The sequence below is a fragment of the Eleutherodactylus coqui genome, unplaced genomic scaffold, assembly GCF_035609145.1.
Source record: "Eleutherodactylus coqui strain aEleCoq1 unplaced genomic scaffold, aEleCoq1.hap1 HAP1_SCAFFOLD_530, whole genome shotgun sequence".
NCBI lineage: Eukaryota > Metazoa > Chordata > Amphibia > Anura > Eleutherodactylidae > Eleutherodactylus > Eleutherodactylus coqui.
This window is the reverse complement of record NW_027102590.1, coordinates 40,151-62,594: the sequence shown is the minus strand read 5'-3', so window position 1 is coordinate 62,594 and position 22,444 is coordinate 40,151. Positions and strand designations below refer to the sequence as shown.

The window sequence follows — 22,444 nt, the reverse complement described above, 5'->3', positions numbered from 1 at the left end:
GACCTGGGATTCCCAGCCGGTCACCCATACTGGTACTTGCCAGGCCTCAAGCTGGCTGGCGGCCGCAATCTGACGAGAGCAGGCACATTCAGCTTAGAATGCCCGTTGACAGCTCCTCCTCCTTTCCTATGGGCTTTCTGCAGTGCGAACGCACCTCCGAAACGGAAAGAAACCTACTCACGGCCTTAAAAGTCAATGGGACCTGGGATTCCCAGCCGGTCACCCATACTGGTACTTGCCAGGCCTCAAGCTGGCTGGCGGCCGCGATCTGACGAGAGCAGGTACATTCAGCTTAGAATGCCCGTTGACAGCTCCTCCTCCTTTCCTATGGGCTTTCTGCAGTGCGAACGCACCTCCGAAAAGGAAAGCAACCTACTCACGGGCCTTAAAGTCAACGGGACCTGGGATTCCCAGCCGGTCACCCATACTGGTACTTGCCAGGCCTCAAGCTGGCTGGCGGCCGCGATCTGACGAGAGCAGGCACATTCAGCTTAGAATGCCCGTTGACAGCTCCTCCTCCTTTCCTATGGGCTTTCTGCAGTGCGAACGCACCTCCGAAAAGGAAAGCAACCTACTCACGGCCTTAAAAGTCAACGGGACCTGGGATTCCCAGCCGGTCACCCATACTGGTACTTGCCAGGCCTCAAGCTGGCTGGCGGCCGCGATCTGACGAGAGCAGGCACATTCAGCTTAGAATGCCCGTTGACAGCTCCTCCTCCTTTCCTATGGGCTTTCTGCAGTGCGAACGCACCTCCGAAACGGAAAGAAACCTACTCACGGCCTTAAAAGTCAACGGGACCTGGGATTCCCAGCCGGTCACCCATACTGGTACTTGCCAGGCCTCAAGCTGGCTGGCGGCCGCGATCTGACGAGAGCAGGCACATTTCAGCTTAGAATGCCCGTTGACAGCTCCTCCTCCTTTCCTATGGGCTTTCTGCAGTGCAAACGCACCTCCGAAAAGGAAAGAAACCTACTCACGGCCTTAAAAGTCAACGGGACCTGGGATTCCCAGCCGGTCACCCATACTGGTACTTGCCAGGCCTCAAGCTGGCTGGCGGCCGCGATCTGACGAGAGCAGGCACATTCAGCTTAGAATGCCCGTTGATAGCTCCTCCTCCTTTCCTATGGGCTTTCTGCAGTGCGAACGCACTTCCGAAAAGAAAAGAAACCTACTCACGGCCTTAAAAGTCAACGGGACCTGGGATTCCCAGCCGGTCACCCATACTGGTACTTGCCAGGCCTCAAGCTGGCTGGCGGCCGCGATCTGACGAGAGCAGGCACATTCAGCTTAGATTGCCCGTTGACAGCTCCTCCTCCTTTCCTATGGGCTTTCTGCAGTGCGAACGCACCTCCGAAAAGGAAAGAAACCTACTCACGGCCTTAAAAGTCAACTGGACCTGGGATTCCAGCCGGTCACCCATACTGGTACTTGCCAGGCCTCAAGCTGGCTGGCGGCCGCGATCTGACGAGAGCAGGCACATTCAGCTTAGAATGCCCGTTGACAGCTCCTCCTCCTTTCCTATGGGCTTTCTGCAGTGCGAACGCACTTCCGAAAAGGAAAGAAACCTACTCACGGCCTTAAAAGTCAACGGGACCTGGGATTCCCAGCCGGTCACCCATACTGGTACTTGCCAGGCCTCAAGCTGGCTGGCGGCCGCGATCTGACGAGAGCAGGCACATTCAGCTTAGAATGCCCGTTGACAGCTCCTCCTCCTTTCCTATGGGCTTTCTGCAGTGCGAACGCACCTCCGAAAAGGAAAGCAACCTACTCACGGCCTTAAAAGTCAACGGGACCTGGGATTCCCAGCCGGTCACCCATACTGGTACTTGCCAGGCCTCAAGCTGGCTGGCGGCCGCGATCTGACGAGAGCAGGCACATTCAGCTAAGAATGCCCGTTGACAGCTCCTCCTCCTTTCCTATGGGCTTTCTGCAGTGCGAACGCACCTCCGAAAAGGAAAGAAACCTACTCACGGCCTTAAAAGTCAACGGGACCTGGGATTCCCAGCCGGTCACCCATACTGGTACTTGCCAGGCCTCAAGCTGGCTGGCGGCCGCGATCTGACGAGAGCAGGCACATTCAGCTTAGAATGCCCGTTGACAGCTCCTCCTCCTTTCCTATGGGCTTTCTGCAGTGCGAACGCACCTCCGAAACGGAAAGAAACCTACTCACGGCCTTAAAAGTCAATGGGACCTGGGATTCCCAGCCGGTCACCCATACTGGTACTTGCCAGGCCTCAAGCTGGCTGGCGGCCACGATCTGACGAGAGCAGGTACATTCAGCTTAGAATGCCCGTTGACAGCTCCTCCTCCTTTCCTATGGGCTTTCTGCAGTGCGAACGCACCTCCGAAAAGGAAAGCAACCTACTCACGGCCTTAAAAGTCAACGGGACCTGGGATTCCCAGCCGGTCACCCATACTGGTACTTGCCAGGCCTCAAGCTGGCTGGCGGCCGCGATCTGACGAGAGCAGGCACATTCAGCTTAGAATGCCCGTTGACAGCTCCTCCTCCTTTCCTATGGGCTTTCTGCAGTGCGAACGCACCTCCGAAAAGGAAAGAAACCTACTCACGGCCTTAAAAGTCAACGGGACCTGGGATTCCCAGCCGGTCACCCATACTGGTACTTGCCAGGCCTCAAGCTGGCTGGCGGCCGCGATCTGACGAGAGCAGGCACATTCAGCTTAGAATGCCCGTTGACAGCTCCTCCTCCTTTCCTATGGGCTTTCTGCAGTGCGAACGCACCTCCGAAACGGAAAGAAACCTACTCACGGCCTTAAAAGTCAACGGGACCTGGGATTCCCAGCCGGTCACCCATACTGGTACTTGCCAGGCCTCAAGCTGGCTGGCGGCCACGATCTGACGAGAGCAGGCACATTCAGCTTAGAATGCCCGTTGACAGCTCCTCCTCCTTTCCTATGGGCTTTCTGCAGTGCGAACGCACCTCCGAAAAGGAAAGCAACCTACTCACGGCCTTAAAAGTCAACGGGACCTGGGATTCCCAGCCGGTCACCCATACTGGTACTTGCCAGGCCTCAAGCTGGCTGGCGGCCGCGATCTGACGAGAGCAGGCACATTCAGCTTAGAATGCCCGTTGACAGCTCCTCCTCCTTTCCTATGGGCTTTCTGCAGTGCGAACGCACCTCCGAAACGGAAAGAAACCTACTCACGGCCTTAAAGTCAACGGGACCTGGGATTCCCAGCCGGTCACCCATACTGGTACTTGCCAGGCCTCAAGCTGGCTGGCGGCCGCGATCTGACGAGAGCAGGCACATTCAGCTTAGAATGCCCGTTGACAGCTCCTCCTCCTTTCCTATGGGCTTTCTGCAGTGCAAACGCACCTCCGAAAAGGAAAGAAACCTACTCACGGCCTTAAAAGTCAACGGGACCTGGGATTCCCAGCCGGTCACCCATACTGGTACTTGCCAGGCCTCAAGCTGGCTGGCGGCCGCGATCTGACGAGAGCAGGCACATTCAGCTTAGAATGCCCGTTGATAGCTCCTCCTCCTTTCCTATGGGCTTTCTGCAGTGCGAACGCACTTCCGAAAAGAAAAGAAACCTACTCACAGGCCTTAAAAGTCAACGGGACCTGGGATTCCAGCCGGTCACCCATACTGGTACTTGCCAGGCCTCAAGCTGGCTGGCGGCCGCGATCTGACGAGAGCAGGCACATTCAGCTTAGATTGCCCGTTGACAGCTCCTCCTCCTTTCCTATGGGCTTTCTGCAGTGCGAACGCACCTCCGAAAAGGAAAGAAACCTACTCACGGCCTTAAAGTCACTGGACCTGGGATTCCCAGCCGGTCACCCATACTGGTACTTGCCAGGCCTCAAGCTGGCTGGCGGCCGCGATCTGACGAGAGCAGGCACATTCAGCTTAGAATGCCCGTTGACAGCTCCTCCTCCTTTCCTATGGGCTTTCTGCAGTGCGAACGCACTTCCGAAAAGGAAAGAAACCTACTCACGGCCTTAAAAGTCAACGGGACCTGGGATTCCCAGCCGGTCACCCATACTGGTACTTGCCAGGCCTCAAGCTGGCTGGCGGCCGCGATCTGACGAGAGCAGGCACATTCAGCTTAGAATGCCCGTTGACAGCTCCTCCTCCTTTCCTATGGGCTTTCTGCAGTGCGAACGCACCTCCGAAAAGGAAAGCAACCTACTCACGGCCTTAAAAGTCAACGGGACCTGGGATTCCCAGCGGTCACCCATACTGGTACTTGCCAGGCCTCAAGCTGGCTGGCGGCCGCGATCTGACGAGAGCAGGCACATTCAGCTAAGAATGCCCGTTGACAGCTCCTCCTCCTTTCCTATGGGCTTTCTGCAGTGCGAACGCACCTCCGAAAAGGAAAGAAACCTACTCACGGCCTTAAAAGTCAACGGGACCTGGGATTCCCAGCCGGTCACCCATACTGGTACTTGCCAGGCCTCAAGCTGGCTGGCGGCCGCGATCTGACGAGAGCAGGCACATTCAGCTTAGAATGCCCGTTGACAGCTCCTCCTCCTTTCCTATGGGCTTTCTGCAGTGCGAACGCACCTCCGAAACGGAAAGAAACCTACTCACGGCCTTAAAAGTCAATGGGACCTGGGATTCCCAGCCGGTCACCCATACTGGTACTTGCCAGGCCTCAAGCTGGCTGGCGGCCACGATCTGACGAGAGCAGGTACATTCAGCTTAGAATGCCCGTTGACAGCTCCTCCTCCTTTCCTATGGGCTTTCTGCAGTGCGAACGCACCTCCGAAAAGGAAAGCAACCTACTCACGGCCTTAAAAGTCAACGGGACCTGGATTCCCAGCCGGTCACCCATACTGGTACTTGCCAGGCCTCAAGCTGGCTGGCGGCCGCGATCTGACGAGAGCAGGCACATTCAGCTTAGAATGCCCGTTGACAGCTCCTCCTCCTTTCCTATGGGCTTTCTGCAGTGCGAACGCACCTCCGAAAAGGAAAGAAACCTACTCACGGCCTTAAAAGTCAACGGGACCTGGGATTCCCAGCCGGTCACCCATACTGGTACTTGCCAGGCCTCAAGCTGGCTGGCGGCCGCGATCTGACGAGAGCAGGCACATTCAGCTTAGAATGCCCGTTGACAGCTCCTCCTCCTTTCCTATGGGCTTTCTGCAGTGCGAACGCACCTCCGAAACGGAAAGAAACCTACTCACGGCCTTAAAAGTCAACGGGACCTGGGATTCCCAGCCGGTCACCCATACTGGTACTTGCCAGGCCTCAAGCTGGCTGGCGGCCACGATCTGACGAGAGCAGGCACATTCAGCTTAGAATGCCCGTTGACAGCTCCTCCTCCTTTCCTATGGGCTTTCTGCAGTGCGAACGCACCTCCGAAAAGGAAAGAAACCTACTCACGGCCTTAAAAGTCAACGGGACCTGGGATTCCCAGCCGGTCACCCATACTGGTACTTGCCAGGCCTCAAGCTGGCTGGCGGCCGCGATCTGACGAGAGCAGGCACATTCAGCTTAGAATGCCCGTGACAGCTCCTCCTCCTTTCCTATGGGCTTTCTGCAGTGCGAACGCACCTCCGAAAAGGAAAGCAACCTACTCACGGCCTTAAAAGTCAACGGGACCTGGGATTCCCAGCCGGTCACCCATACTGGTACTTGCCAGGCCTCAAGCTGGCTGGCGGCCGCGATCTGACGAGAGCAGGCACATTCAGCTTAGAATGCCCGTTGACAGCTCCTCCTCCTTTCCTATGGGCTTTCTGCAGTGCGAACGCACCTCCGAAAAGGAAAGAAACCTACTCACGGCCTTAAAAGTCAACGGGACCTGGGATTCCCAGCCGGTCACCCATACTGGTACTTGCCAGGCCTCAAGCTGGCTGGCGGCCGCGATCTGACGAGAGCAGGCACATTCAGCTTAGAATGCCCGTTGACAGCTCCTCCTCCTTTCCTATGGGCTTTCTGCAGTGCGAACGCACCTCCGAAAAGGAAGCAACCTACTCACGGCCTTAAAAGTCAACGGACCTGGGATTCCCAGCCGGTCACCCATACTGGTACTTGCCAGGCCTCAAGCTGGCTGGCGGCCGCGATCTGACGAGAGCAGGCACATTCAGCTAAGAATGCCCGTTGACAGCTCCTCCTCCTTTCCTATGGGCTTTCTGCAGTGCGAACGCACCTCCGAAAAGGAAAGAAACCTACTCACGGCCTTAAAAGTCAACGGACCTGGGATCCCAGCCGGTCACCCATACTGGTACTTGCCAGGCCTCAAGCTGGCTGGCGGCCGCGATCTGACGAGAGCAGGCACATTCAGCTTAGAATGCCCGTTGACAGCTCCTCCTCCTTTCCTATGGGCTTTCTGCAGTGCGAACGCACCTCCGAAACGGAAAGAAACCTACTCACGGCCTTAAAAGTCAACGGGACCTGGGATTCCCAGCCGGTCACCCATACTGGTACTTGCCAGGCCTCAAGCTGGCTGGCGGCCACGATCTGACGAGAGCAGGCACATTCAGCTTAGAATGCCCGTTGACAGCTCCTCCTCCTTTCCTATGGGCTTTCTGCAGTGCGAACGCACCTCCGAAAAGGAAAGAAACCTACTCACGGCCTTAAAAGTCAACGGGACCTGGGATTCCCAGCCGGTCACCCATACTGGTACTTGCCAGGCCTCAAGCTGGCTGGCGGCCGCGATCTGACGAGAGCAGGCACATTCAGCTTAGAATGCCCGTTGACAGCTCCTCCTCCTTTCCTATGGGCTTTCTGCAGTGCGAACGCACCTCCGAAAAGGAAAGCAACCTACTCACGGCCTTAAAAGTCAACGGGACCTGGGATTCCAGCCGGTCACCCATACTGGTACTTGCCAGGCCTCAAGCTGGCTGGCGGCCGCGATCTGACGAGAGCAGGCACATTCAGCTTAGAATGCCCGTTGACAGCTCCTCCTCCTTTCCTATGGGCTTTCTGCAGTGCGAACGCACCTCCGAAAAGGAAAGAAACCTACTCACGGCCTTAAAAGTCAACGGGACCTGGGATTCCCAGCCGGTCACCCATACTGGTACTTGCCAGGCCTCAAGCTGGCTGGCGGCCGCGATCTGACGAGAGCAGGCACATTCAGCTTAGAATGCCCGTTGACAGCTCCTCCTCCTTTCCTATGGGCTTTCTGCAGTGCGAACGCACCTCCGAAAAGGAAAGCAACCTACTCACGGCCTTAAAAGTCAACGGGACCTGGGATTCCCAGCCGGTCACCCATACTGGTACTTGCCAGGCCTCAAGCTGGCTGGCGGCCGCGATCTGACGAGAGCAGGCACATTCAGCTAAGAATGCCCGTTGACAGCTCCTCCTCCTTTCCTATGGGCTTTCTGCAGTGCGAACGCACCTCCGAAAAGGAAAGAAACCTACTCACGGCCTTAAAAGTCAACGGGACCTGGGATTCCCAGCCGGTCACCCATACTGGTACTTGCCAGGCCTCAAGCTGGCTGGCGGCCGCGATCTGACGAGAGCAGGCACATTCAGCTTAGAATGCCCGTTGACAGCTCCTCCTCCTTTCTATGGGCTTTCTGCAGTGCGAACGCACCTCCGAAACGGAAAGAAACCTACTCACGGCCTTAAAAGTCAACGGGACCTGGGATTCCCAGCCGGTCACCCATACTGGTACTTGCCAGGCCTCAAGCTGGCTGGCGGCCACGATCTGACGAGAGCAGGCACATTCAGCTTAGAATGCCCGTTGACAGCTCCTCCTCCTTTCCTATGGGCTTTCTGCAGTGCGAACGCACCTCCGAAAAGGAAAGAAACCTACTCACGGCCTTAAAAGTCAACGGGACCTGGGATTCCCAGCCGGTCACCCATACTGGTACTTGCCAGGCCTCAAGCTGGCTGGCGGCCGCGATCTGACGAGAGCAGGCACATTCAGCTTAGAATGCCGTTGACAGCTCCTCCTCCTTTCCTATGGGCTTTCTGCAGTGCGAACGCACTTCCGAAAGGAAAGAAACCTACTCACGGCTTATAAGTCAACGGGACCTGGGATTTCCAGCCGGTCACCCATACTGGTACTTGCCAGGCCTCAAGCTGGCTGGCGGCCGCGATCTGACGAGAGCAGGCACATTCAGCTTAGAATGCCCGTTGACAGCTCCTCCTCCTTTCATATGGGCTTTCTGCAGTGCGAACGCACCTCCGAAAAGGAAAGCAACCTACTCACGGCCATAAAAGTCAACGGGACCTGGGATTCCCAGCCGGTCACCCATACTGGTACTTGCCAGGCCTCAAGCTGGCTGGCGGCCGCGATCTGACGAGAGCAGGCACATTCAGCTTAGAATGCCCGTTGACAGCTCCTCTTCCTTTCCTATGGGCTTTCTGCAGTGCGAACGCACCTCCGAAAAGGAAAGAAACCTACTCACGGCCTTAAAAGTCAACGGGACCTGGGATTCCCAGCCGGTCACCCATACTGGTACTTGCCAGGCCTCAAGCTGGCTGGCGGCCGCAATCTGACGAGAGCAGGCACATTCAGCTTAGAATGCCCGTTGACAGCTCCTCCTCCTTTCCTATGGGCTTTCTGCAGTGCGAACGCACCTCCGAAACGGAAAGAAACCTACTCACGGCCTTAAAAGTCAATGGACCTGGGATTCCCAGCCGGTCACCCATACTGGTACTTGCCAGGCCTCAAGCTGGCTGGCGGCCGCGATCTGACGAGAGCAGGTACATTCAGCTTAGAATGCCCGTTGACAGCTCCTCCTCCTTTCCTATGGGCTTTCTGCAGTGCGAACGCACCTCCGAAAAGGAAAGCAACCTACTCACGGCCTTAAAAGTCAACGGGACCTGGGATTCCCAGCCGGTCACCCATACTGGTACTTGCCAGGCCTCAAGCTGGCTGGCGGCCGCGATCTGACGAGAGCAGGCACATTCAGCTTAGAATGCCCGTTGACAGCTCCTCCTCCTTTCCTATGGCTTTCTGCAGTGCGAACGCACCTCCGAAAAGGAAAGCAACCTACTCACGGCCTTAAAAGTCAACGGGACCTGGGATTCCCAGCCGGTCACCCATACTGGTACTTGCCAGGCCTCAAGCTGGCTGGCGGCCGCGATCTGACGAGAGCAGGCACATTCAGCTTAGAATGCCCGTTGACAGCTCCTCCTCCTTTCCTATGGGCTTTCTGCAGTGCGAACGCACCTCCGAAACGGAAAGAAACCTACTCACGGCCTTAAAAGTCAACGGGACCTGGTATTCCCAGCCGATCACCCATACTGGTACTTGCCAGGCCTCAAGCTGGCTGGCGGCCGCGATCTGACGAGAGCAGGCACATTCAGCTTAGAATGCCCGTTGACAGCTCCTCCTCCTTTCCTATGGGCTTTCTGCAGTGCGAACGCACCTCCGAAAAGGAAAGAAACCTACTCACGGCCTTAAAAGTCAACGGGACCTGGGATTCCCAGCCGGTCACCCATACTGGTACTTGCCAGGCCTCAAGCTGGCTGGCGGCCGCGATCTGACGAGAGCAGGCACATTCAGCTTAGAATGCCCGTTGATAGCTCCTCCTCCTTTCCTATGGGCTTTCTGCAGTGCGAACGCACTTCCGAAAAGAAAAGAAACCTACTCACGGCCTTAAAAGTCAACGGGACCTGGGATTCCCAGCCGGTCACCCATACTGGTACTTGCCAGGCCTCAAGCTGGCTGGCGGGCCGCGATCTGACGAGAGCAGGCACATTCAGCTTAGATTGCCCGTTGACAGCTCCTCCTTCTTTCCTATGGGCTTTCTGCAGTGCGAACGCACCTCCGAAAAGGAAAGAAACCTACTCACGGCCTTAAAAGTCAACTGGACCTGGGATTCCAGCCGTCACCCATACTGGTACTTGCCAGGCCTCAAGCTGGCTGGCGGCCGCGATCTGACGAGAGCAGGCACATTCAGCTTAGAATGCCCGTTGACAGCTCCTCCTCCTTTCCTATGGGCTTTCTGCAGTGCGAACGCACTTCCGAAAAGGAAAGAAACCTACTCACGGCCTTAAAGTCAACGGGACCTGGGATTCCCAGCCGGTCACCCATACTGGTACTTGCCAGGCCTCAAGCTGGCTGGCGGCCGCGATCTGACGAGAGCAGGCACATTCAGCTTAGAATGCCCGTTGACAGCTCCTTCTCCTTTCCTATGGGCTTTCTGCAGTGCGAACGCACCTCCGAAAAGGAAAGCAACCTACTCACGGCCTTAAAAGTCAACGGGACCTGGGATTCCCAGCCGGTCACCCATACTGGTACTTGCCAGGCCTCAAGCTGGCTGGCGGCCGCGATCTGACGAGAGCAGGCACATTCAGCTTAGAATGCCCGTTGACAGCTCCTCCTCCTTTCCTATGGGCTTTCTGCAGTGCGAACGCACCTCCGAAACGGAAAGAAACCTACTCACGGCCTTAAAAGTCAACGGGACCTGGTATTCCCAGCCGGTCACCCATACTGGTACTTGCCAGGCCTCAAGCTGGCTGGCGGCCGCGATCTGACGAGAGCAGGCACATTCAGCTTAGAATGCCCGTTGACAGCTCCTCCTCCTTTCCTATGGGCTTTCTGCAGTGCGAACGCACCTCCGAAAAGGAAAGAAACCTACTCACGGCCTTAAAAGTCAACGGGACCTGGGATTCCCAGCCGGTCACCCATACTGGTACTTGCCAGGCCTCAAGCTGGCTGGCGGCCGCGATCTGACGAGAGCAGGCACATTCAGCTTAGAATGCCCGTTGATAGCTCCTCCTCCTTTCCTATGGGCTTTCTGCAGTGCGAACGCACTTCCGAAAAGAAAGAAACCTACTCACGGCCTTAAAAGTCAACGGGACCTGGGATTCCCAGCCGGTCACCCATACTGGTACTTGCCAGGCCTCAAGCTGGCTGGCGGCCGCGATCTGACGAGAGCAGGCACATTCAGCTTAGATTGCCCGTTGACAGCTCCTCCTCCTTTCCTATGGGCTTTCTGCAGTGCGAACGCACCTCCGAAAAGGAAAGAAACCTACTCACGGCCTTAAAAGTCAACTGGACCTGGGATTCCCAGCCGGTCACCCATACTGGTACTTGCCAGGCCTCAAGCTGGCTGGCGGCCGCGATCTGACGAGAGCAGGCACATTCAGCTTAGAATGCCCGTTGACAGCTCCTCCTCCTTTCCTATGGGCTTTCTGCAGTGCGAACGCACTTCCGAAAAGGAAAGAAACCTACTCACGGCCTTAAAAGTCAACGGGACCTGGGATTCCCAGCCGGTCACCCATACTGGTACTTGCAGGCCTCAAGCTGGCTGGCGGCCGCGATCTGACGAGAGCAGGCACATTCAGCTTAGAATGCCCGTTGACAGCTCCTCCTCCTTTCCTATGGGCTTTCTGCAGTGCGAACGCACCTCCGAAAAGGAAAGCAACCTACTCACGGCCTTAAAAGTCAACGGGACCTGGGATTCCCAGCCGGTCACCCATACTGGTACTTGCCAGGCCTCAAGCTGGCTGGCGGCCGCGATCTGACGAGAGCAGGCACATTCAGCTAAGAATGCCCGTTGACAGCTCCTCCTCCTTTCCTATGGGCTTTCTGCAGTGCGAACGCACCTCCGAAACGGAAAGAAACCTACTCACGGCCTTAAAAGTCAATGGGACCTGGGATTCCAGCCGGTCACCCATACTGGTACTTGCCAGGCCTCAAGCTGGCTGGCGGCCACGATCTGACGAGAGCAGGTACATTCAGCTTAGAATGCCCGTTGACAGCTCCTCCTCCTTTCCTATGGGCTTTCTGCAGTGCGAACGCACCTCCGAAAAGGAAAGCAACCTACTCACGGCCTTAAAAGTCAACGGACCTGGGATTCCCAGCCGGTCACCCATACTGGTACTTGCCAGGCCTCAAGCTGGCTGGCGGCCGCGATCTGACGAGAGCAGGCACATTCAGCTTAGAATGCCCGTTGACAGCTCCTCCTCCTTTCCTATGGGCTTTCTGCAGTGCGAACGCACCTCCGAAAAGGAAAGAAACCTACTCACGGCCTTAAAAGTCAACGGGACCTGGGATTCCCAGCCGGTCACCCATACTGGTACTTGCCAGGCCTCAAGCTGGCTGGCGGCCGCGATCTGACGAGAGCAGGCACATTCAGCTTAGAATGCCCGTTGACAGCTCCTCCTCCTTTCCTATGGGCTTTCTGCAGTGCGAACGCACCTCCGAAACGGAAAGAACCTACTCACGGCCTTAAAAGTCAATGGGACCTGGGATTCCCAGCCGGTCACCCATACTGGTACTTGCCAGGCCTCAAGCTGGCTGGCGGCCGCGATCTGACGAGAGCAGGTACATTCAGCTTAGAATGCCCGTTGACAGCTCCTCCTCCTTTCCTATGGGCTTTCTGCAGTGCGAACGCACCTCCGAAAAGGAAAGCAACCTACTCACCGTCTTAAAAGTCAACGGGACCTGGGATTCCCAGCCGGTCACCCATACTGGTACTTGCCAGGCCTCAAGCTGGCTGGCGGCCGCGATCTGACGAGAGCAGGCACATTCAGCTTAGAATGCCCGTTGACAGCTCCTCCTCCTTTCCTATGGGCTTTCTGCAGTGCGAACGCACCTCCGAAAAGGAAAGAAACCTACTCACGGCCTTAAAAGTCAACGGGACCTGGGATTCCCAGCCGGTCACCCATACTGGTACTTGCCAGGCCTCAAGCTGGCTGGCGGCCGCGATCTGACGAGAGCAGGCACATTCAGCTTAGAATGCCCGTTGACAGCTCCTCCTCCTTTCCTATGGGCTTTCTGCAGTGCGAACGCACCTCCGAAAAGGAAAGCAACCTACTCACGGCCTTAAAAGTCAACGGGACCTGGGATTCCCAGCCGGTCACCCATACTGGTACTTGCCAGGCCTCAAGCTGGCTGGCGGCCGCGATCTGACGAGAGCAGGCACATTCAGCTTAGAATGCCCGTTGACAGCTCCTCCTCCTTTCCTATGGGCTTTCTGCAGTGCGAACGCACCTCCGAAACGGAAAGAAACCTACTCACGGCCTTAAAAGTCAACGGGACCTGGGATTCCCAGCCGGTCACCCATACTGGTACTTGCCAGGCCTCAAGCTGGCTGGCGCGCGATCTGACGAGAGCAGGCACATTCAGCTTAGAATGCCCGTTGACAGCTCCTCCTCCTTTCCTATGGGCTTTCTGCAGTGCGAACGCACCTCCGAAAAGGAAAGCAACCTACTCACGGCCTTAAAAGTCAACGGGACCTGGGATTCCCAGCCGGTCACCCATACTGGTACTTGCCAGGCCTCAAGCTGGCTGGCGGCCGCGATCTGACGAGAGCAGGCACATTCAGCTTAGAATGCCCGTTGACAGCTCCTCCTCCTTTCCTATGGGCTTTCTGCAGTGCGAACGCACCTCCGAAAAGGAAAGCAACCTACTCACGGCCTTAAAAGTCAACGGGACCTGGGATTCCCAGCCGGTCACCCATACTGGTACTTGCCAGGCCTCAAGCTGGCTGGCGGCCGCAATCTGACGAGAGCAGGCACATTCAGCTTAGAATGCCCGTTGACAGCTCCTCCTCCTTTCCTATGGGCTTTCTGCAGTGCGAACGCACCTCCGAAACGGAAAGAAACCTACTCACGGCCTTAAAAGTCAACGGGACCTGGGATTCCCAGCCGGTCACCCATACTGGTACTTGCCAGGCCTCAAGCTGGCTGGCGGCCGCGATCTGACGAGAGCAGGCACATTCAGCTTAGAATGCCCGTTGACAGCTCCTCCTCCTTTCCTATGGGCTTTCTGCAGTGCGAACGCACCTCCGAAAAGGAAAGAAACCTACTCACGGCCTTAAAAGTCAACGGGACCTGGGATTCCCAGCCGGTCACCCATACTGGTACTTGCCAGGCCTCAAGCTGGCTGGCGGCCGCGATCTGACGAGAGCAGGCACATTCAGCTTAGAATGCCCGTTGATAGCTCCTCCTCCTTTCCTATGGGCTTTCTGCAGTGCGAACGCACTTCCGAAAAGAAAAGAAACCTACTCACGGCCTTAAAAGTCAACGGGACCTGGGATTCCCAGCCGGTCACCCATACTGGTACTTGCCAGGCCTCAAGCTGGCTGGCGGCCGCGATCTGACGAGAGCAGGCACATTCAGCTTAGATTGCCCGTTGACAGCTCCTCCTCCTTTCCTATGGGCTTTCTGCAGTGCGAACGCACCTCCGAAAAGGAAAGAAACCTACTCACGGCCTTAAAAGTCAACTGGACCTGGGATTCCCAGCCGGTCACCCATACTGGTACTTGCCAGGCCTCAAGCTGGCTGGCGGCCGCGATCTGACGAGAGCAGGCACATTCAGCTTAGAATGCCCGTTGACAGCTCCTCCTCCTTTCCTATGGGCTTTCTGCAGTGCGAACGCACTTCCGAAAAGGAAAGAAACCTACTCACGGCCTTAAAAGTCAACGGGACCTGGGATTCCCAGCCGGTCACCCATACTGGTACTTGCCAGGCCTCAAGCTGGCTGGCGGCCGCGATCTGACGAGAGCAGGCACATTCAGCTTAGAATGCCAGTTGACAGCTCCTCCTCCTTTCCTATGGGCTTTCTGCAGTGCGAACGCACCTCCGAAAAGGAAAGCAACCTACTCACGGCCTTAAAAGTCAACGGGACCTGGGATTCCCAGCCGGTCACCCATACTGGTACTTGCCAGGCCTCAAGCTGGCTGGCGGCCGCGATCTGACGAGAGCAGGCACATTCAGCTAAGAATGCCCGTTGACAGCTCCTCCTCCTTTCCTATGGGCTTTCTGCAGTGCGAACGCACCTCCGAAAAGGAAAGAAACCAACTCACGGCCTTAAAAGTCAACGGGACCTGGGATTCCCAGCCGGTCACCCATACTGGTACTTGCCAGGCCTCAAGCTGGCTGGCGGCCGCGATCTGACGAGAGCAGGCACATTCAGCTTAGAATGCCCGTTGACAGCTCCTCCTCCTTTCCTATGGGCTTTCTGCAGTGCGAACGCACCTCCGAAACGGAAAGAAACCTACTCACGGCCTTAAAAGTCAATGGGACCTGGGATTCCCAGCCGGTCACCCATACTGGTACTTGCCAGGCCTCAAGCTGGCTGGCGGCCACGATCTGACGAGAGCAGGTACATTCAGCTTAGAATGCCCGTTGACAGCTCCTCCTCCTTTCCTATGGGCTTTCTGCAGTGCGAACGCACCTCCGAAAAGGAAAGCAACCTACTCACGGCCTTAAAAGTCAACGGGACCTGGGATTCCCAGCCGGTCACCCATACTGGTACTTGCCAGGCCTCAAGCTGGCTGGCGGCCGCGATCTGACGAGAGCAGGCACATTCAGCTTAGAATGCCCGTTGACAGCTCCTCCTCCTTTCCTATGGGCTTTCTGCAGTGCGAACGCACCTCCGAAAAGGAAAGAAACCTACTCACGGCCTTAAAAGTCAACGGGACCTGGGATTCCCAGCCGGTCACCCATACTGGTACTTGCCAGGCCTCAAGCTGGCTGGCGGCCGCGATCTGACGAGAGCAGGCACATTCAGCTTAGAATGCCCGTTGACAGCTCCTCCTCCTTTCCTATGGGCTTTCTGCAGTGCGAACGCACCTCCGAAACGGAAAGAAACCTACTCACGGCCTTAAAAGTCAATGGGACCTGGGATTCCCAGCCGGTCACCCATACTGGTACTTGCCAGGCCTCAAGCTGGCTGGCGGCCGCGATCTGACGAGAGCAGGTACATTCAGCTTAGAATGCCCGTTGACAGCTCCTCCTCCTTTCCTATGGGCTTTCTGCAGTGCGAACGCACCTCCGAAAAGGAAAGCAACCTACTCACGGCCTTAAAAGTCAACGGGACCTGGGATTCCCAGCCGGTCACCCATACTGGTCCTTGCCAGGCCTCAAGCTGGCTGGCGGCCGCGATCTGACGAGAGCAGGCACATTCAGCTTAGAATGCCCGTTGACAGCTCCTCCTCCTTTCCTATGGGCTTTCTGCAGTGCGAACGCACCTCCGAAAAGGAAAGAAACCTACTCACGGCCTTAAAAGTCAACGGGACCTGGGATTCCCAGCCGGTCACCCATACTGGTACTTGCCAGGCCTCAAGCTGGCTGGCGGCCGCGATCTGACGAGAGCAGGCACATTCAGCTTAGAATGCCCGTTGACAGCTCCTCCTCCTTTCCTATGGGCTTTCTGCAGTGCGAACGCACCTCCGAAAAGGAAAGCAACCTACTCACGGCCTTAAAAGTCAACGGGACCTGGGATTCCCAGCCGGTCACCCATACTGGTACTTGCCAGGCCTCAAGCTGGCTGGCGGCCGCGATCTGACGAGAGCAGGCACATTCAGCTTAGAATGCCCGTTGACAGCTCCTCCTCCTTTCCTATGGGCTTTCTGCAGTGCGAACGCACCTCCGAAAAGGAAAGAAACCTACTCACGGCCTTAAAAGTCAACGGGACCTGGGATTCCCAGCCGGTCACCCATACTGGTACTTGCCAGGCCTCAAGCTGGCTGGCGGCCGCGATCTGACGAGAGCAGGCACATTCAGCTTAGAATGCCCGTTGACAGCTCCTCCTCCTCCTTTCCTATGGGCTTTCTGCAGTGCGAACGCACCTCCGAAACGGAAAGAAACCTACTCACGGCCTTAAAAGTCAACGGGACCTGGGATTCCCAGCCGGTCACCCATACTGGTACTTGCCAGGCCTCAAGCTGGCTGGCGGCCGCGATCTGACGAGAGCAGGCACATTCAGCTTAGAATGCCCGTTGACAGCTCCTCCTCCTTTCCTATGGGCTTTCTGCAGTGCGAACGCACCTCCGAAAAGGAAAGAAACCTACTCACGGCCTTAAAAGTCAACGGGACCTGGGATTCCCAGCCGGTCACCCACACTGGTACTTGCCAGGCCTCAAGCTGGCTGGCGGCCGCGATCTGACGAGAGCAGGTACATTCAGCTTAGAATGCCCGTTGACAGCTCCTCCTCCTTTCCTATGGGCTTTCTGCAGTGCGAACGCACCTCCGAAAAGGAAAGCAACCTACTCACGGCCTTAAAAGTCAACGGGACCTGGGATTCCCAGCCGGTCACCCATACTGGTACTTGCCAGGCCTCAAGCTGGCTGGCGGCCGCGATCTGACGAGAGCAGGCACATTCAGCTTAGAATGCCCGTTGACAGCTCCTCCTCCTTTCCTATGGGCTTTCTGCAGTGCGAACGCACCTCCGAAAAGGAAAGAAACCTACTCACGGCCTTAAAAGTCAACGGGACCTGGGATTCCCAGCCGGTCACCCATACTGGTACTTGCCAGGCCTCAAGCTGGCTGGCGGCCGCGATCTGACGAGAGCAGGCACATTCAGCTTAGAATGCCCGTTGACAGCTCCTCCTCCTTTCCTATGGGCTTTCTGCAGTGCGAACGCACCTCCGAAACGGAAAGAAACCTACTCACGGCCTTAAAAGTCAACGGGACCTGGGATTCCCAGCCGGTCACCCATACTGGTACTTGCCAGGCCTCAAGCTGGCTGGCGACCACGATCTGACGAGAGCAGGCACATTCAGCTTAGAATGCCCGTCGACAGCTCCTCCTCCTTTCCTATGGGCTTTCTGCAGTGCGAACGCACCTCCGAAAAGGAAAGAAACCTACTCACGGCCTTAAAAGTCAACGGGACCTGGGATTCCCAGCCGGTCACCCATACTGGTACTTGCCAGGCCTCAAGCTGGCTGGCGGCCGCGATCTGACGAGAGCAGGCACATTCAGCTTAGAATGCCCGTTGACAGCTCCTCCTCCTTTCCTATGGGCTTTCTGCAGTGCGAACGCACTTCCGAAAAGGAAAGAAACCTACTCACGGCCTTAAAAGTCAACGGGACCTGGGATTTCCAGCCGGTCACCCATACTGGTACTTGCCAGGCCTCAAGCTGGCTGGCGGCCGCGATCTGACGAGAGCAGGCACATTCAGCTTAGAATGCCCGTTGACAGCTCCTCCTCCTTTCATATGGGCTTTCTGCAGTGCGAACGCACCTCCGAAAAGGAAAGCAACCTACTCACGGCCATAAAAGTCAACGGGACCTGGGATTCCCAGCCGGTCACCCATACTGGTACTTGCCAGGCCTCAAGCTGGCTGGCGGTCGCGATCTGACGAGAGCAGGCACATTCAGCTTAGAATGCCCGTTGACAGCTCCTCCTCCTTTCCTATGGGCTTTCTGCAGTGCGAACGCACCTCCGAAAAGGAAAGAAACCTACTCACGGCCTTAAAAGTCAATGGGACCTGGGATTCCCAGCCGGTCACCCATACTGGTACTTGCCAGGCCTCAAGCTGGCTGGCGGCCGCGATCTGACGAGAGCAGGCACATTCAGCTAAGAATGCCCGTTGACAGCTCCTCCTCCTTTCCTATGGGCTTTCTGCAGTGCGAACGCACCTCCGAAAAGGAAAGAAACCTACTCACGGCCTTAAAAGTCAACGGGACCTGGGATTCCCAGCCGGTCACCCATACTGGTACTTGCCAGGCCTCAAGCTGGCTGGCGGGCCGCGATCTGACGAGAGCAGGCACATTCAGCTTAGAATGCCCGTTGACAGCTCCTCCTCCTTTCCTATGGGCTTTCTGCAGTGCGAACGCACCTCCGAAACGGAAAGAAACCTACTCACGGCCTTAAAAGTCAATGGGACCTGGGATTCCCAGCCGGTCACCCATACTGGTACTTGCCAGGCCTCAAGCTGGCTGGCGGCCACGATCTGACGAGAGCAGGTACATTCAGCTTAGAATGCCCGTTGACAGCTCCTCCTCCTTTCCTATGGGCTTTCTGCAGTGCGAACGCACCTCCGAAAAGGAAAGCAACCTACTCATGGCCTTAAAAGTCAACGGGACCTGGGATTCCCAGCCGGTCACCCATACTGGTACTTGCCAGGCCTCAAGCTGGCTGGCGGCCGCGATCTGACGAGAGCAGGCACATTCAGCTTAGAATGCCCGTTGACAGCTCCTCCTCCTTTCCTATGGGCTTTCTGCAGTGCGAACGCACCTCCGAAAAGGAAAGAAACCTACTCACGGCCTTAAAAGTCAACGGGACCTGGGATTCCCAGCCGGTCACCCATACTGGTACTTGCCAGGCCTCAAGCTGGCTGGCGGCCGCGATCTGACGAGAGCAGGCACATTCAGCTTAGAATGCCCGTTGACAGCTCCTCCTCCTTTCCTATGGGCTTTCTGCAGTGCGAACGCACCTCCGAAACGGAAAGAAACCTACTCACGGCCTTAAAAGTCAATGGGACCTGGGATTCCCAGCCGGTCACCCATACTGGTACTTGCCAGGCCTCAAGCTGGCTGGCGGCCGCGATCTGACGAGAGCAGGTACATTCAGCTTAGAATGCCCGTTGACAGCTCCTCCTCCTTTCCTATGGGCTTTCTGCAGTGCGAACGCACCTCCGAAAAGGAAAGCAACCTACTCACGGCCTTAAAAGTCAACGGGACCTGGGATTCCCAGCCGGTCACCCATACTGGTACTTGCCAGGCCTCAAGCTGGCTGGCGGCCGCGATCTGACGAGAGCAGGCACATTCAGCTTAGAATGCCCGTTGACAGCTCCTCCTCCTTTCCTATGGGCTTTCTGCAGTGCGAACGCTCCTCCGAAAAGGAAAGAAACCTACTCACGGCCTTAAAAGTCAACGGGACCTGGGATTCCCAGCCGGTCACCCATACTGGTACTTGCCAGGCCTCAAGCTGGCTGGCGGCCGCGATCTGACGAGAGCAGGCACATTCAGCTTAGAATGCCCGTTGACAGCTCCTCCTCCTTTCCTATGGGCTTTCTGCAGTGCGAACGCACCTCCGAAAAGGAAAGAAACCTACTCACGGCCTTAAAAGTCAACGGGACCTGGGATTCCCAGCCGGTCACCCATACTGGTACTTGCCAGGCCTCAAGCTGGCTGGCGGCCGCGATCTGACGAGAGCAGGCACATTCAGCTTAGAATGCCCGTTGACAGCTCCTCCTCCTTTCCTATGGGCTTTCTGCAGTGCGAACGCACCTCCGAAAAGGAAAGAAACCTACTCACGGCCTTAAAAGTCAACGGGACCTGGGATTCCCAGCCGGTCACCCATACTGGTACTTGCCAGGCCTCAAGCTGGCTGGCGGCCGCGATCTGACGAGAGCAGGCACATTCAGCTTAGAATGCCCGTTGACAGCTCCTCCTCCTTTCCTATGGGCTTTCTGCAGTGCGAACGCACCTCCGAAACGGAAAGAAACCTACTCACGGCCTTAAAAGTCAACGGGACCTGGGATTCCCAGCCGGTCACCCATACTGGTACTTGCCAGGCCTCAAGCTGGCTGGCGGCCGCGATCTGACGAGAGCAGGCACATTCAGCTTAGAATGCCCGTTGACAGCTCCTCCTCCTTTCCTATGGGCTTTCTGCAGTGCGAACGCACCTCCGAAAAGGAAAGAAACCTACTCACGGCCTTAAAAGTCAACGGGACCTGGGATTCCCAGCCGGTCACCCACACTGGTACTTGCCAGGCCTCAAGCTGGCTGGCGGCCGCGATCTGACGAGAGCAGGTACATTCAGCTTAGAATGCCCGTTGACAGCTCCTCCTCCTTTCCTATGGGCTTTCTGCAGTGCGAACGCACCTCCGAAAAGGAAAGCAACCTACTCACGGCCTTAAAAGTCAACGGGACCTGGGATTCCCAGCCGGTCACCCATACTGGTACTTGCCAGGCCTCAAGCTGGCTGGCGGCCGCGATCTGACGAGAGCAGGCACATTCAGCTTAGAATGCCAGTTGACAGCTCCTCCTCCTTTCCTATGGGCTTTCTGCAGTGCGAACGCACCTCCGAAAAGGAAAGAAACCTACTCACGGCCTTAAAAGTCAACGGGACCTGGGATTCCCAGCCGGTCACCCATACTGGTACTTGCCAGGCCTCAAGCTGGCTGGCGGCCGCGATCTGACGAGAGCAGGCACATTCAGCTTAGAATGCCCGTTGACAGCTCCTCCTCCTTTCCTATGGGCTTTCTGCAGTGCGAACGCACCTCCGAAACGGAAAGAAACCTACTCACGGCCTTAAAAGTCAACGGGACCTGGGATTCCCAGCCGGTCACCCATACTGGTACTTGCCAGGCCTCAAGCTGGCTGGCGGCCACGATCTGACGAGAGCAGGAACATTCAGCTTAGAATGCCCGTTGACAGCTCCTCCTCCTTTCCTATGGGCTTTCTGCAGTGCGAACGCACCTCCGAAAAGGAAAGAAACCTACTCACGGCCTTAAAAGTCAACGGGACCTGGGATTCCCAGCCGGTCACCCATACTGGTACTTGCCAGGCCTCAAGCTGGCTGGCGGCCGCGATCTGACGAGAGCAGGCACATTCAGCTTAGAATGCCCGTTGACAGCTCCTCCTCCTTTCCTATGGGCTTTCTGCAGTGCGAACGCACTTCCGAAAAGGAAAGAAACCTACTCACGGCCTTAAAAGTCAACGGGACCTGGGATTTCCAGCCGGTCACCCATACTGGTACTTGCCAGGCCTCAAGCTGGCTGGTGGCCGCGATCTGACGAGAGCAGGCACATTCAGCTTAGAATGCCCGTTGACAGCTCCTCCTCCTTTCATATGGGCTTTCTGCAGTGCGAACGCACCTCCGAAAAGGAAAGCAACCTACTCACGGCCATAAAAGTCAACGGGACCTGGGATTCCCAGCCGGTCACCCATACTGGTACTTGCCAGGCCTCAAGCTGGCTGGCGGCCGCGATCTGACGAGAGCAGGCACATTCAGCTTAGAATGCCCGTTGACAGCTCCTCCTCCTTTCCTATGGGCTTTCTGCAGTGCGAACGCACCTCCGAAAAGGAAAGAAACCTACTCACGGCCTTAAAAGTCAACGGGACCTGGGATTCCCAGCCGGTCACCCATACTGGTACTTGCCAGGCCTCAAGCTGGCTGGCGGCCGCAATCTGACGAGAGCAGGCACATTCAGCTTAGAATGCCCGTTGACAGCTCCTCCTCCTTTCCTATGGGCTTTCTGCAGTGCGAACGCACCTCCGAAACGGAAAGAAACCTACTCACGGCCTTAAAAGTCAATGGGACCTGGGATTCCCAGCCGGTCACCCATACTGGTACTTGCCAGGCCTCAAGCTGGCTGGCGGCCGCGATCTGACGAGAGCAGGTACATTCAGCTTAGAATGCCCGTTGACAGCTCCTCCTCCTTTCCTATGGGCTTTCTGCAGTGCGAACGCACCTCCGAAAAGGAAAGCAACCTACTCACGGCCTTAAAAGTCAACGGGACCTGGGATTCCCAGCCGGTCACCCATACTGGTACTTGCCAGGCCTCAAGCTGGCTGGCGGCCGCGATCTGACGAGAGCAGGCACATTCAGCTTAGAATGCCCGTTGACAGCTCCTCCTCCTTTCCTATGGGCTTTCTGCAGTGCGAACGCACCTCCGAAAAGGAAAGCAACCTACTCACGGCCTTAAAAGTCAACGGGACCTGGGATTCCCAGCCGGTCACCCATACTGGTACTTGCCAGGCCTCAAGCTGGCTGGCGGCCGCGATCTGACGAGAGCAGGCACATTCAGCTTAGAATGCCCGTTGACAGCTCCTCCTCCTTTCCTATGGGCTTTCTGCAGTGCGAACGCACCTCCGAAAAGGAAAGAAACCTACT

The 22,444-nt window shown here is 56.7% G+C and overlaps 98 pseudogenes; all 98 read right to left on the bottom strand.

Moving 5' to 3' along the window:
• Positions 1 to 190: 190 nt before the first annotated feature.
• Positions 191 to 309, bottom strand: LOC136605213 (5S ribosomal RNA; annotated as a pseudogene).
• Positions 310 to 389: 80 nt separating this feature from the next.
• Positions 390 to 508, bottom strand: LOC136605181 (5S ribosomal RNA; annotated as a pseudogene).
• An 80-nt stretch (positions 509 to 588) lies between these two features.
• LOC136605180 (5S ribosomal RNA) lies at positions 589 to 707 on the bottom strand (annotated as a pseudogene).
• Positions 708 to 787: 80 nt separating this feature from the next.
• LOC136605288 (5S ribosomal RNA) lies at positions 788 to 907 on the bottom strand (annotated as a pseudogene).
• Positions 908 to 987: 80 nt separating this feature from the next.
• Positions 988 to 1,106, bottom strand: LOC136605235 (5S ribosomal RNA; annotated as a pseudogene).
• Positions 1,107 to 1,186: 80 nt separating this feature from the next.
• On the bottom strand, positions 1,187 to 1,305 carry LOC136605224 (5S ribosomal RNA; annotated as a pseudogene).
• Positions 1,306 to 1,583: 278 nt separating this feature from the next.
• LOC136605178 (5S ribosomal RNA) lies at positions 1,584 to 1,702 on the bottom strand (annotated as a pseudogene).
• An 80-nt stretch (positions 1,703 to 1,782) lies between these two features.
• Positions 1,783 to 1,901, bottom strand: LOC136605195 (5S ribosomal RNA; annotated as a pseudogene).
• An 80-nt stretch (positions 1,902 to 1,981) lies between these two features.
• On the bottom strand, positions 1,982 to 2,100 carry LOC136605177 (5S ribosomal RNA; annotated as a pseudogene).
• Positions 2,101 to 2,180: 80 nt separating this feature from the next.
• LOC136605327 (5S ribosomal RNA) lies at positions 2,181 to 2,299 on the bottom strand (annotated as a pseudogene).
• Positions 2,300 to 2,379: 80 nt separating this feature from the next.
• Positions 2,380 to 2,498, bottom strand: LOC136605176 (5S ribosomal RNA; annotated as a pseudogene).
• Positions 2,499 to 2,578: 80 nt separating this feature from the next.
• Positions 2,579 to 2,697, bottom strand: LOC136605175 (5S ribosomal RNA; annotated as a pseudogene).
• An 80-nt stretch (positions 2,698 to 2,777) lies between these two features.
• LOC136605257 (5S ribosomal RNA) lies at positions 2,778 to 2,896 on the bottom strand (annotated as a pseudogene).
• An 80-nt stretch (positions 2,897 to 2,976) lies between these two features.
• Positions 2,977 to 3,095, bottom strand: LOC136605174 (5S ribosomal RNA; annotated as a pseudogene).
• Positions 3,096 to 3,174: 79 nt separating this feature from the next.
• LOC136605173 (5S ribosomal RNA) lies at positions 3,175 to 3,293 on the bottom strand (annotated as a pseudogene).
• Positions 3,294 to 3,373: 80 nt separating this feature from the next.
• LOC136605234 (5S ribosomal RNA) lies at positions 3,374 to 3,492 on the bottom strand (annotated as a pseudogene).
• Positions 3,493 to 3,968: 476 nt separating this feature from the next.
• Positions 3,969 to 4,087, bottom strand: LOC136605171 (5S ribosomal RNA; annotated as a pseudogene).
• Positions 4,088 to 4,167: 80 nt separating this feature from the next.
• LOC136605310 (5S ribosomal RNA) lies at positions 4,168 to 4,285 on the bottom strand (annotated as a pseudogene).
• An 80-nt stretch (positions 4,286 to 4,365) lies between these two features.
• On the bottom strand, positions 4,366 to 4,484 carry LOC136605170 (5S ribosomal RNA; annotated as a pseudogene).
• An 80-nt stretch (positions 4,485 to 4,564) lies between these two features.
• Positions 4,565 to 4,683, bottom strand: LOC136605324 (5S ribosomal RNA; annotated as a pseudogene).
• An 80-nt stretch (positions 4,684 to 4,763) lies between these two features.
• Positions 4,764 to 4,881, bottom strand: LOC136605185 (5S ribosomal RNA; annotated as a pseudogene).
• Positions 4,882 to 4,961: 80 nt separating this feature from the next.
• On the bottom strand, positions 4,962 to 5,080 carry LOC136605169 (5S ribosomal RNA; annotated as a pseudogene).
• An 80-nt stretch (positions 5,081 to 5,160) lies between these two features.
• LOC136605256 (5S ribosomal RNA) lies at positions 5,161 to 5,279 on the bottom strand (annotated as a pseudogene).
• A 278-nt stretch (positions 5,280 to 5,557) lies between these two features.
• On the bottom strand, positions 5,558 to 5,676 carry LOC136605168 (5S ribosomal RNA; annotated as a pseudogene).
• Positions 5,677 to 5,756: 80 nt separating this feature from the next.
• LOC136605166 (5S ribosomal RNA) lies at positions 5,757 to 5,875 on the bottom strand (annotated as a pseudogene).
• Positions 5,876 to 6,349: 474 nt separating this feature from the next.
• LOC136605255 (5S ribosomal RNA) lies at positions 6,350 to 6,468 on the bottom strand (annotated as a pseudogene).
• Positions 6,469 to 6,548: 80 nt separating this feature from the next.
• LOC136605165 (5S ribosomal RNA) lies at positions 6,549 to 6,667 on the bottom strand (annotated as a pseudogene).
• Positions 6,668 to 6,945: 278 nt separating this feature from the next.
• LOC136605164 (5S ribosomal RNA) lies at positions 6,946 to 7,064 on the bottom strand (annotated as a pseudogene).
• Positions 7,065 to 7,144: 80 nt separating this feature from the next.
• On the bottom strand, positions 7,145 to 7,263 carry LOC136605193 (5S ribosomal RNA; annotated as a pseudogene).
• An 80-nt stretch (positions 7,264 to 7,343) lies between these two features.
• On the bottom strand, positions 7,344 to 7,462 carry LOC136605163 (5S ribosomal RNA; annotated as a pseudogene).
• Positions 7,463 to 7,541: 79 nt separating this feature from the next.
• On the bottom strand, positions 7,542 to 7,660 carry LOC136605254 (5S ribosomal RNA; annotated as a pseudogene).
• Positions 7,661 to 7,936: 276 nt separating this feature from the next.
• LOC136605286 (5S ribosomal RNA) lies at positions 7,937 to 8,055 on the bottom strand (annotated as a pseudogene).
• Positions 8,056 to 8,135: 80 nt separating this feature from the next.
• On the bottom strand, positions 8,136 to 8,254 carry LOC136605162 (5S ribosomal RNA; annotated as a pseudogene).
• An 80-nt stretch (positions 8,255 to 8,334) lies between these two features.
• LOC136605270 (5S ribosomal RNA) lies at positions 8,335 to 8,453 on the bottom strand (annotated as a pseudogene).
• Positions 8,454 to 8,731: 278 nt separating this feature from the next.
• On the bottom strand, positions 8,732 to 8,850 carry LOC136605159 (5S ribosomal RNA; annotated as a pseudogene).
• A 79-nt stretch (positions 8,851 to 8,929) lies between these two features.
• Positions 8,930 to 9,048, bottom strand: LOC136605158 (5S ribosomal RNA; annotated as a pseudogene).
• Positions 9,049 to 9,128: 80 nt separating this feature from the next.
• Positions 9,129 to 9,247, bottom strand: LOC136605217 (5S ribosomal RNA; annotated as a pseudogene).
• Positions 9,248 to 9,327: 80 nt separating this feature from the next.
• On the bottom strand, positions 9,328 to 9,446 carry LOC136605233 (5S ribosomal RNA; annotated as a pseudogene).
• Positions 9,447 to 9,922: 476 nt separating this feature from the next.
• On the bottom strand, positions 9,923 to 10,041 carry LOC136605157 (5S ribosomal RNA; annotated as a pseudogene).
• An 80-nt stretch (positions 10,042 to 10,121) lies between these two features.
• On the bottom strand, positions 10,122 to 10,240 carry LOC136605156 (5S ribosomal RNA; annotated as a pseudogene).
• An 80-nt stretch (positions 10,241 to 10,320) lies between these two features.
• Positions 10,321 to 10,439, bottom strand: LOC136605117 (5S ribosomal RNA; annotated as a pseudogene).
• An 80-nt stretch (positions 10,440 to 10,519) lies between these two features.
• On the bottom strand, positions 10,520 to 10,638 carry LOC136605232 (5S ribosomal RNA; annotated as a pseudogene).
• Positions 10,639 to 10,717: 79 nt separating this feature from the next.
• On the bottom strand, positions 10,718 to 10,836 carry LOC136605223 (5S ribosomal RNA; annotated as a pseudogene).
• Positions 10,837 to 10,916: 80 nt separating this feature from the next.
• LOC136605303 (5S ribosomal RNA) lies at positions 10,917 to 11,035 on the bottom strand (annotated as a pseudogene).
• An 80-nt stretch (positions 11,036 to 11,115) lies between these two features.
• LOC136605330 (5S ribosomal RNA) lies at positions 11,116 to 11,233 on the bottom strand (annotated as a pseudogene).
• An 80-nt stretch (positions 11,234 to 11,313) lies between these two features.
• Positions 11,314 to 11,432, bottom strand: LOC136605192 (5S ribosomal RNA; annotated as a pseudogene).
• A 476-nt stretch (positions 11,433 to 11,908) lies between these two features.
• Positions 11,909 to 12,027, bottom strand: LOC136605155 (5S ribosomal RNA; annotated as a pseudogene).
• A 79-nt stretch (positions 12,028 to 12,106) lies between these two features.
• Positions 12,107 to 12,225, bottom strand: LOC136605212 (5S ribosomal RNA; annotated as a pseudogene).
• An 80-nt stretch (positions 12,226 to 12,305) lies between these two features.
• Positions 12,306 to 12,424, bottom strand: LOC136605153 (5S ribosomal RNA; annotated as a pseudogene).
• Positions 12,425 to 12,504: 80 nt separating this feature from the next.
• On the bottom strand, positions 12,505 to 12,623 carry LOC136605152 (5S ribosomal RNA; annotated as a pseudogene).
• Positions 12,624 to 12,703: 80 nt separating this feature from the next.
• LOC136605151 (5S ribosomal RNA) lies at positions 12,704 to 12,822 on the bottom strand (annotated as a pseudogene).
• A 277-nt stretch (positions 12,823 to 13,099) lies between these two features.
• Positions 13,100 to 13,218, bottom strand: LOC136605149 (5S ribosomal RNA; annotated as a pseudogene).
• An 80-nt stretch (positions 13,219 to 13,298) lies between these two features.
• LOC136605269 (5S ribosomal RNA) lies at positions 13,299 to 13,417 on the bottom strand (annotated as a pseudogene).
• Positions 13,418 to 13,497: 80 nt separating this feature from the next.
• On the bottom strand, positions 13,498 to 13,616 carry LOC136605148 (5S ribosomal RNA; annotated as a pseudogene).
• An 80-nt stretch (positions 13,617 to 13,696) lies between these two features.
• LOC136605231 (5S ribosomal RNA) lies at positions 13,697 to 13,815 on the bottom strand (annotated as a pseudogene).
• An 80-nt stretch (positions 13,816 to 13,895) lies between these two features.
• On the bottom strand, positions 13,896 to 14,014 carry LOC136605222 (5S ribosomal RNA; annotated as a pseudogene).
• An 80-nt stretch (positions 14,015 to 14,094) lies between these two features.
• On the bottom strand, positions 14,095 to 14,213 carry LOC136605302 (5S ribosomal RNA; annotated as a pseudogene).
• Positions 14,214 to 14,293: 80 nt separating this feature from the next.
• On the bottom strand, positions 14,294 to 14,412 carry LOC136605312 (5S ribosomal RNA; annotated as a pseudogene).
• An 80-nt stretch (positions 14,413 to 14,492) lies between these two features.
• Positions 14,493 to 14,611, bottom strand: LOC136605190 (5S ribosomal RNA; annotated as a pseudogene).
• Positions 14,612 to 14,691: 80 nt separating this feature from the next.
• LOC136605147 (5S ribosomal RNA) lies at positions 14,692 to 14,810 on the bottom strand (annotated as a pseudogene).
• An 80-nt stretch (positions 14,811 to 14,890) lies between these two features.
• On the bottom strand, positions 14,891 to 15,009 carry LOC136605323 (5S ribosomal RNA; annotated as a pseudogene).
• An 80-nt stretch (positions 15,010 to 15,089) lies between these two features.
• LOC136605146 (5S ribosomal RNA) lies at positions 15,090 to 15,208 on the bottom strand (annotated as a pseudogene).
• An 80-nt stretch (positions 15,209 to 15,288) lies between these two features.
• Positions 15,289 to 15,407, bottom strand: LOC136605145 (5S ribosomal RNA; annotated as a pseudogene).
• Positions 15,408 to 15,487: 80 nt separating this feature from the next.
• Positions 15,488 to 15,606, bottom strand: LOC136605211 (5S ribosomal RNA; annotated as a pseudogene).
• Positions 15,607 to 15,686: 80 nt separating this feature from the next.
• On the bottom strand, positions 15,687 to 15,805 carry LOC136605332 (5S ribosomal RNA; annotated as a pseudogene).
• An 80-nt stretch (positions 15,806 to 15,885) lies between these two features.
• LOC136605144 (5S ribosomal RNA) lies at positions 15,886 to 16,004 on the bottom strand (annotated as a pseudogene).
• An 80-nt stretch (positions 16,005 to 16,084) lies between these two features.
• On the bottom strand, positions 16,085 to 16,203 carry LOC136605143 (5S ribosomal RNA; annotated as a pseudogene).
• Positions 16,204 to 16,283: 80 nt separating this feature from the next.
• On the bottom strand, positions 16,284 to 16,402 carry LOC136605141 (5S ribosomal RNA; annotated as a pseudogene).
• Positions 16,403 to 16,485: 83 nt separating this feature from the next.
• On the bottom strand, positions 16,486 to 16,604 carry LOC136605140 (5S ribosomal RNA; annotated as a pseudogene).
• Positions 16,605 to 16,684: 80 nt separating this feature from the next.
• Positions 16,685 to 16,803, bottom strand: LOC136605104 (5S ribosomal RNA; annotated as a pseudogene).
• Positions 16,804 to 16,883: 80 nt separating this feature from the next.
• On the bottom strand, positions 16,884 to 17,002 carry LOC136605138 (5S ribosomal RNA; annotated as a pseudogene).
• An 80-nt stretch (positions 17,003 to 17,082) lies between these two features.
• Positions 17,083 to 17,201, bottom strand: LOC136605137 (5S ribosomal RNA; annotated as a pseudogene).
• An 80-nt stretch (positions 17,202 to 17,281) lies between these two features.
• On the bottom strand, positions 17,282 to 17,400 carry LOC136605308 (5S ribosomal RNA; annotated as a pseudogene).
• An 80-nt stretch (positions 17,401 to 17,480) lies between these two features.
• On the bottom strand, positions 17,481 to 17,599 carry LOC136605136 (5S ribosomal RNA; annotated as a pseudogene).
• An 80-nt stretch (positions 17,600 to 17,679) lies between these two features.
• LOC136605285 (5S ribosomal RNA) lies at positions 17,680 to 17,798 on the bottom strand (annotated as a pseudogene).
• Positions 17,799 to 17,878: 80 nt separating this feature from the next.
• LOC136605247 (5S ribosomal RNA) lies at positions 17,879 to 17,997 on the bottom strand (annotated as a pseudogene).
• An 80-nt stretch (positions 17,998 to 18,077) lies between these two features.
• LOC136605292 (5S ribosomal RNA) lies at positions 18,078 to 18,196 on the bottom strand (annotated as a pseudogene).
• An 80-nt stretch (positions 18,197 to 18,276) lies between these two features.
• On the bottom strand, positions 18,277 to 18,396 carry LOC136605294 (5S ribosomal RNA; annotated as a pseudogene).
• An 80-nt stretch (positions 18,397 to 18,476) lies between these two features.
• Positions 18,477 to 18,595, bottom strand: LOC136605322 (5S ribosomal RNA; annotated as a pseudogene).
• Positions 18,596 to 18,675: 80 nt separating this feature from the next.
• LOC136605135 (5S ribosomal RNA) lies at positions 18,676 to 18,794 on the bottom strand (annotated as a pseudogene).
• Positions 18,795 to 18,874: 80 nt separating this feature from the next.
• On the bottom strand, positions 18,875 to 18,993 carry LOC136605134 (5S ribosomal RNA; annotated as a pseudogene).
• An 80-nt stretch (positions 18,994 to 19,073) lies between these two features.
• LOC136605210 (5S ribosomal RNA) lies at positions 19,074 to 19,192 on the bottom strand (annotated as a pseudogene).
• Positions 19,193 to 19,272: 80 nt separating this feature from the next.
• On the bottom strand, positions 19,273 to 19,391 carry LOC136605133 (5S ribosomal RNA; annotated as a pseudogene).
• An 80-nt stretch (positions 19,392 to 19,471) lies between these two features.
• LOC136605132 (5S ribosomal RNA) lies at positions 19,472 to 19,590 on the bottom strand (annotated as a pseudogene).
• An 80-nt stretch (positions 19,591 to 19,670) lies between these two features.
• On the bottom strand, positions 19,671 to 19,789 carry LOC136605131 (5S ribosomal RNA; annotated as a pseudogene).
• Positions 19,790 to 19,869: 80 nt separating this feature from the next.
• On the bottom strand, positions 19,870 to 19,988 carry LOC136605129 (5S ribosomal RNA; annotated as a pseudogene).
• Positions 19,989 to 20,068: 80 nt separating this feature from the next.
• LOC136605127 (5S ribosomal RNA) lies at positions 20,069 to 20,187 on the bottom strand (annotated as a pseudogene).
• Positions 20,188 to 20,267: 80 nt separating this feature from the next.
• LOC136605092 (5S ribosomal RNA) lies at positions 20,268 to 20,386 on the bottom strand (annotated as a pseudogene).
• An 80-nt stretch (positions 20,387 to 20,466) lies between these two features.
• LOC136605311 (5S ribosomal RNA) lies at positions 20,467 to 20,585 on the bottom strand (annotated as a pseudogene).
• Positions 20,586 to 20,665: 80 nt separating this feature from the next.
• Positions 20,666 to 20,784, bottom strand: LOC136605126 (5S ribosomal RNA; annotated as a pseudogene).
• Positions 20,785 to 20,864: 80 nt separating this feature from the next.
• LOC136605261 (5S ribosomal RNA) lies at positions 20,865 to 20,983 on the bottom strand (annotated as a pseudogene).
• Positions 20,984 to 21,063: 80 nt separating this feature from the next.
• Positions 21,064 to 21,182, bottom strand: LOC136605125 (5S ribosomal RNA; annotated as a pseudogene).
• Positions 21,183 to 21,262: 80 nt separating this feature from the next.
• Positions 21,263 to 21,381, bottom strand: LOC136605274 (5S ribosomal RNA; annotated as a pseudogene).
• Positions 21,382 to 21,461: 80 nt separating this feature from the next.
• Positions 21,462 to 21,580, bottom strand: LOC136605124 (5S ribosomal RNA; annotated as a pseudogene).
• Positions 21,581 to 21,660: 80 nt separating this feature from the next.
• LOC136605268 (5S ribosomal RNA) lies at positions 21,661 to 21,779 on the bottom strand (annotated as a pseudogene).
• An 80-nt stretch (positions 21,780 to 21,859) lies between these two features.
• Positions 21,860 to 21,978, bottom strand: LOC136605209 (5S ribosomal RNA; annotated as a pseudogene).
• Positions 21,979 to 22,058: 80 nt separating this feature from the next.
• Positions 22,059 to 22,177, bottom strand: LOC136605123 (5S ribosomal RNA; annotated as a pseudogene).
• An 80-nt stretch (positions 22,178 to 22,257) lies between these two features.
• LOC136605121 (5S ribosomal RNA) lies at positions 22,258 to 22,376 on the bottom strand (annotated as a pseudogene).
• Between the last annotated feature and the right edge of the window lie 68 nt (positions 22,377 to 22,444).